The sequence below is a fragment of the Bison bison genome, unplaced genomic scaffold (genome assembly GCF_000754665.1).
Source record: "Bison bison bison isolate TAMUID 2011002044 unplaced genomic scaffold, Bison_UMD1.0 scf7180017864035, whole genome shotgun sequence".
In the NCBI taxonomy this organism is placed as follows: Eukaryota; Metazoa; Chordata; class Mammalia; order Artiodactyla; family Bovidae; genus Bison; species Bison bison.
The window spans coordinates 5,281,737-5,287,491 of NW_011494607.1; the positions used below are offsets into that span (position 1 = coordinate 5,281,737).

Sequence of the window (5,755 nt, forward strand, 5' to 3'; positions counted from 1 at the left end):
TGGGAGACTTACTGGCTCAAGAAATTTTAGTACATGTATCTCCATCATTAGCTGTTCACCAGGCTATCCCATGGATGGAGGAGCCTGGTAGGCTGCAGTCCATGGGGTCGCTAAGAGTCGGACACGACTGAGTGACTTCACTTTCACTTTTTACTTTCATGCATTGGAGAAGGAAGTGGCAACCCACTCCAGTGTTCTTGCTTGGAGAATCCCAGGGACGGGGGAGCCTGGTGGGCTGCCGTCTATGGGGTCTCACAGAGTCGGACACAACTGAAGCGACTTAGCAGCAGCAGCAGCAGGCTAACTGAGCAAAGACTTCAGTGGCTGTACATAGCAAAGAATATCGACTCTATAACTAGTCCAGGGAAGTCACTAAAAAAACAAACAGCAACTACAGTGACACCCACAATCTCAAACAGCAGCAACAAACCCTGGTTAGGGGGAGGGGAGGGAGGGGATGGTCTGATTATCAGAGTTTTCATAATATGTTATTTTAAAAGCAGTATTTAACCAACAAGGAAAAACAAACAAACAAACAAAACTGTGAGACGTGCAAAGAAACAGGAGAGTATGGTTCATACTCAGGGGTATTTTGAAGCACATCATTGAAGAACTGGCAACCTCTCAGTTCCCTTGTATCTGCAGGACATCTCTTTATAATAGGCATCTCCTTGTTTTATTCACTATGTGCTTGCTGGTGCCATCAAAGAAAAATTCTTCCTTTTTTTTTTTTTTAGTCTGTTTTAGGAATTCTGATGACTGAATGTTTTCAAAATGACTTTTCTAAGACAAGAAAGAAAAGAAGAAGGATTGCCAAACACAACTGTTGGCTGACAAGAAACTCTTTGCACAAGATAAAATTCTTGCCATACTCCATTGTACAGCTTATTCTGCTATTTTCCTGAAAAAGGGACCTCCTCAGGTCATTATCAGTCATCACCTTCTACACAGACAGGTGCTGATAACTAAGACTCCTCAGGTTACCCTGAAGACATCTTTTAGCATGCCTGCTCAGGCACTTTAGGCATGTCCAACTCTTTGTAAACCAATGGACTGTAGCCCACCAGGCTTCTCTGTCCATGGGACTTCTCAGGCAAGCATACTGGAGTGTGTTGCAGTTTCTTCCTTCAGGGGATCTTCTTGACCTAGGGATCAAACCCACATCTCCTACGTTGGCAGGTGGATTCTTTGTCGCTGAACCACCAGGCAAGTCCTTTAGTTACAGAGGCAAGACCATTATTAGAACCAGATCTCTGAATCGCCACATCTTTTAAAGGGTTTTGTCAGGAAATGGAAACGTGGGGGAGATGACTGCATGACCACTCAGAAGAGGAAAATCTTTAAAAGCACTTGAACTATGAGCAAAAGTTTCCTTTTCTCTAAGAGAAAAAGAAACCCCATTCTTGTTTGACCTTGGGGGGGAAATATCCTTTAGTTTCATTACCTGACAGTTAGTTACACTTACATGAATAAAATAAATCTTTCCACTAAAATCTCTACAGTCACCATCATGGATACTATTGAAAAATTATATGCTTTCTCGGCTAAGCTGCTGAGATCAAACAAAGAGAACAGGACTGGCATCCTTCTAACTTTTTCAAAAAAACATTTTTTAGAGCAATTTTAGGTTCACAGCAAAACAGAGCAGAAAGTACAGAGATGTCACATATGCTCCCTGGCTCCACGTACACACAGTCTTCCCTGCCTGTCAACACCCTATACCAGAGTGGTACACTGGTTATAATCAATGAGCCTGCACTGACACATAATTATCACCCAAAGTCCATACTCTGCATTGTTGAACTCTTGGTGTTGTACATCCTATGCATTTTCACAAATGTATAACAAATCCACCATTATAGTGTCATACAGAGTAGTTTCATTGCCCTAAAAATCCTCTGTGCTTCACTTCTTTATCTCTCCCTCTACTCTAACCCATGGCAACCACTCACCCTCTTCCTGTCTCCAGAATTTTGCCTTTTCCAGAATATCATACAGTTGGAATCATATAGTATCAGGCTTTTTGGATTAGTATCTTTTACTTGCTGCTGCTACTGCTAAGTCGCTTCAGTCGTGTCCGACTCTGTGTGACCCCACAGACGGCAGCCCACCAGGCTCCCCCGTCCCTGGGATTCTCCAGGCAAGAACACTGGAGTGGGTTGCCATTTCCTTCTCCAATGCATGAAAGTGAAAAGTGAAAGTGAAGTCGCTCAGTTGTGTCCGACCCTCAGCAACCCCATGGACTGCAGCCTTCCAGGCTCCTCTGTCCATGGGATTTTCCAGGAAAGAGTACTGGAGTGGGGTGCCATTGCCTTCTCTTTCACTTAGTGATGTACATTTAAGGTTTTATAACTCATTTCTTTTTAGCACTAAATAACATTTCATTGGTTATGGAATGAAGCTGGTTTCATAGTTCCACATCTTTTCATGGTTTCATAGCTCATTTCTTTTTAGTACAGAATAATGTTCCATTGTCTGAATGTATCACAGTTTATCTATTTACCCACTGAAGGACATCTTGGTTGTTTCCAAGTTTTGGCAATTCTGAATAAAGCTATAAACATCCATGTACAGGTTTTTGGGTGGACATAAATTTTCAACTCACTGGGGTAAATTATCAAGTAAAGAGATTGAGGGATTATAGTAAGAGTATGTTTATTTTTTGTAAGAAACTACCATACTTTCTTCCAAAGTGACTATACCATTTTGCATTCCCACCAGAAATGGATGAGAGTTCCTGTTGCTACTCATCCTTGCCAGCATTTGCTCTTGCAGCATTCTAGATTTTGGCCATTTCTAAGAGGCATGTAGTGGTATCTCACTGTTTTGTTTTGTTTTGTTTTTCCCCAATACTTTAATTTCAGAACAACAACAACAAAAAACACAGCACACAATATTCAAACCCCATGTCAAACGTGGATAGGGATAGGGCTTGCTTGAGGCCCTTGTATCCTGCCTTAGACAGAAGGACAGAAATAAAACCACTAGACATCAGCAGAGGGACCCACGTGAGCCAGGGCCACTAGGGCTGCCACTGGGGGAGCCATGGGGATGCTACACAGAGGGAGCAGGCTGCAGGTAAAAACTCCTAATCTACTTCTTTCATGCAAGAGGCATCCTCGTCACCCTCAAGGGGGGAATCTCAGCAGGAACAGCAGCACTGGGCTCCTCCGCCATCACTGTGTCGTCATCAATGCCCAGGCCAAGCTTTATCTTGTGGGAGATATGGCTGGAGTGGGTCTGGGGATTTTCTCAAGCGAGAAGCCAGAAGAGAGCAGTGCGGTTTCAAACAGCAGCACCACCAGGTCCCTGACAGGCTTGCCGTTTATGCCTGCCTCTTGCCTTCTGCTGCAGAGTCTCCACGATGGGGTGATCAGGACTGATCTCCAGGTGCTTTTGGCCATCATTTAGTCCATGGTCAAGTTGCCCCAAAGTGCCTGAGCTTTCATGATGCACTGCATGTTGGCTGTCCAGCTGTGGTGCTCATCACAGTGCAGCAGGGTGAAGACATGAGCCTGTCTTCAGGATATTGTCACCTTCTCCACCTTCTTATCCAAGATCTTTTTCGTGAGTTTGTAGAGGTTCTCAAACTTGGCCTTGCTCTCCTCCACCTTCTTCTTCTCCTCCACCTTCTTCTTCTCCTCCTTGTACTCAGGCAGCTCCAGGCCCTCCTTGGTCATGGAGACCAGACTCTTCCCATCAAACTCCTTGAGCTGCTGCACACAGTGCTCATCAATGGGCTCCATCACATACACCACCTCAAAGCCCTGCTTCCACATGCACTCCACAAAGGGAGAGTTCGCAACCTGCTCTTTGCTCTCACCAGTGATGCAACAGACGGACTTCTGGGTCTCCTTCATGCGAGACATGTATTCTGATAGAGAAGTCATCTCATCTCCAGACTGGGACGTGTGATAGCACAGCAGCTCAGAAAGGTATCGCCGGTTAGTGGAGTCCTCACAGATTCCAAGCTTCAGGTTTTTAGAGAATGCCTCATAGAATTCCTTATATTTCTCCTTGTCTTCTGCCAGCTCAGAAAAGAGTTCAAGGTACTTCTTAACAATGTTCTTATGAATAACCTTCAGAATTTTGCTCTGCTGGAGCATTTCTCAGGAGATGTTCAGGTGAAGGTCTTCAGAGTCAACCACCCCACGGAAGAAGTTGAGATATTCAGGAATCAACTCATCACAACTTTCCATGATGGACACATGGCGGACATACAGTTTGTGTTCTTCTTTTTGTTCTCGAAGAGGTCAAAAGGAGCCCAATGAGGGATGAACAGCAGTGCTCTGAATTCTAATTGACCTTCTACAGAGAAGTGCTTTACTGCAAAGTGATCTTCCCAGTAATTGGTAAAACTCTTGTAGAACTCACCATATTCCTCCAGGGTGATGTCATCAGGGTCTCTGGTCCAAATGGGCTTGGTCTTGTTCAGTTCTTCCTGAGCAATGTACTTCTCCTTTATCTTCTTTGTCTTCTTTTTCTTATCTTTGCCACTATCATCCTCCTCATCTGAACTCACATCTTCAATCTTAGGCTTCTCTTCATCATATTTATCTTCCTGTTCTTTCTCACCTTTCTCTTCTTCAGCCTCATAGTCACTGATTTCCTTTTCATGTTCTTTCTCCAGATAGAGTTTGATGGGATAGCCTATGAACGGTGAGTGCTTCTTTACCACTTCTTTGACCCGCCTCTCTTCCAAGTACTCTCTATGGTCTTCCTTCAGGTGGAGAATCACTTTGGTACTCCGGCCAATAGGCTCACCATGGTCAGCATGGACAGTGAAGGAACCGCCAGCAGAAGACTCCTAGGCATACTGTTCCTCATCCTTATGCTTTGTTATCACAACCACTTTCTCTGCCACTAGGTAGGCAGAGTAGAAGCCCACACCAAATCGCCCAATCATGGAAAAGTCTGCACCAGCCTGAAGAGCCTCCATAAATGCTTTAGTGTGAGACTTGGCAATGGTTCCCAAATTATTTACAGGTCAGCTTTGGTCATGCCAATGCCTGTGTCTACCAGAGTTAGAGTATGTTCCTAGGGGTTCGGGATGATGAGAATTTTCAGTTCGTTCAGTTCAGTTCAGTTCAGTTCATTTGCTCAGTTGTGTCCGACTCTTTGCAACCCCATGAATCACAGCACGCCAGGCCTCCCTGTCCATCACCAACTCCCAGAGTTCACTGAGACTCACGTCCATCGAGTCAGTGATGCCATCCAGCCATCTCATCCTCTGTTGTCCCCTTCTCCTCCTGCCCCCAATCCCTCCCAGCATCAGAGTCTTTTCCAATGAGTCAACTCTTCGCATGAGGTGGCAAAGTACTGGAGTTTCAGCTTTAGCATCATTCCTTCCAAAGAAATCCCAGGGCTGATCTCCTTCAGAATGGACTGGTTGGATCTCCTTACAGTCCAAGGGACTCTCAAGAGTCTTCTCCAACACCACAGTTCAAAAGCATCAATTCTTCGGCGCTCACCCTTCTTCACAGTCCAACTCTCACATCCATACATGACCACTGGAAAATCCATAGCCTTGACCAGACGGACCTTTGTTGGCAAAGTAATGTCTCCATTTTTCAATATGCTATCTAGAAATTGGTCATAACTTTCCTTCCAAGGAGTAAGCATCTTTTAATTTCATGGCTGCAGTCACCATCTGCAGTGATTTTGGAGCCCCCAAAAAATAAAGTCTGACACTGTTTCCACTGTTTCCCCACCTATTTCCCATGAAGTGATGGGACAAGATGCCATGATCTTAGTT

The 5,755-nt window shown here is 44.7% G+C and overlaps 1 pseudogene; it reads right to left on the minus strand.

Annotated features, from left to right (window-relative positions):
- Window positions 1-3,088: 3,088 nt before the first annotated feature.
- The window catches only part of LOC104984755, a 3,179-nt pseudogene continuing 512 nt past the window's right edge, over window positions 3,089-5,755 (minus strand).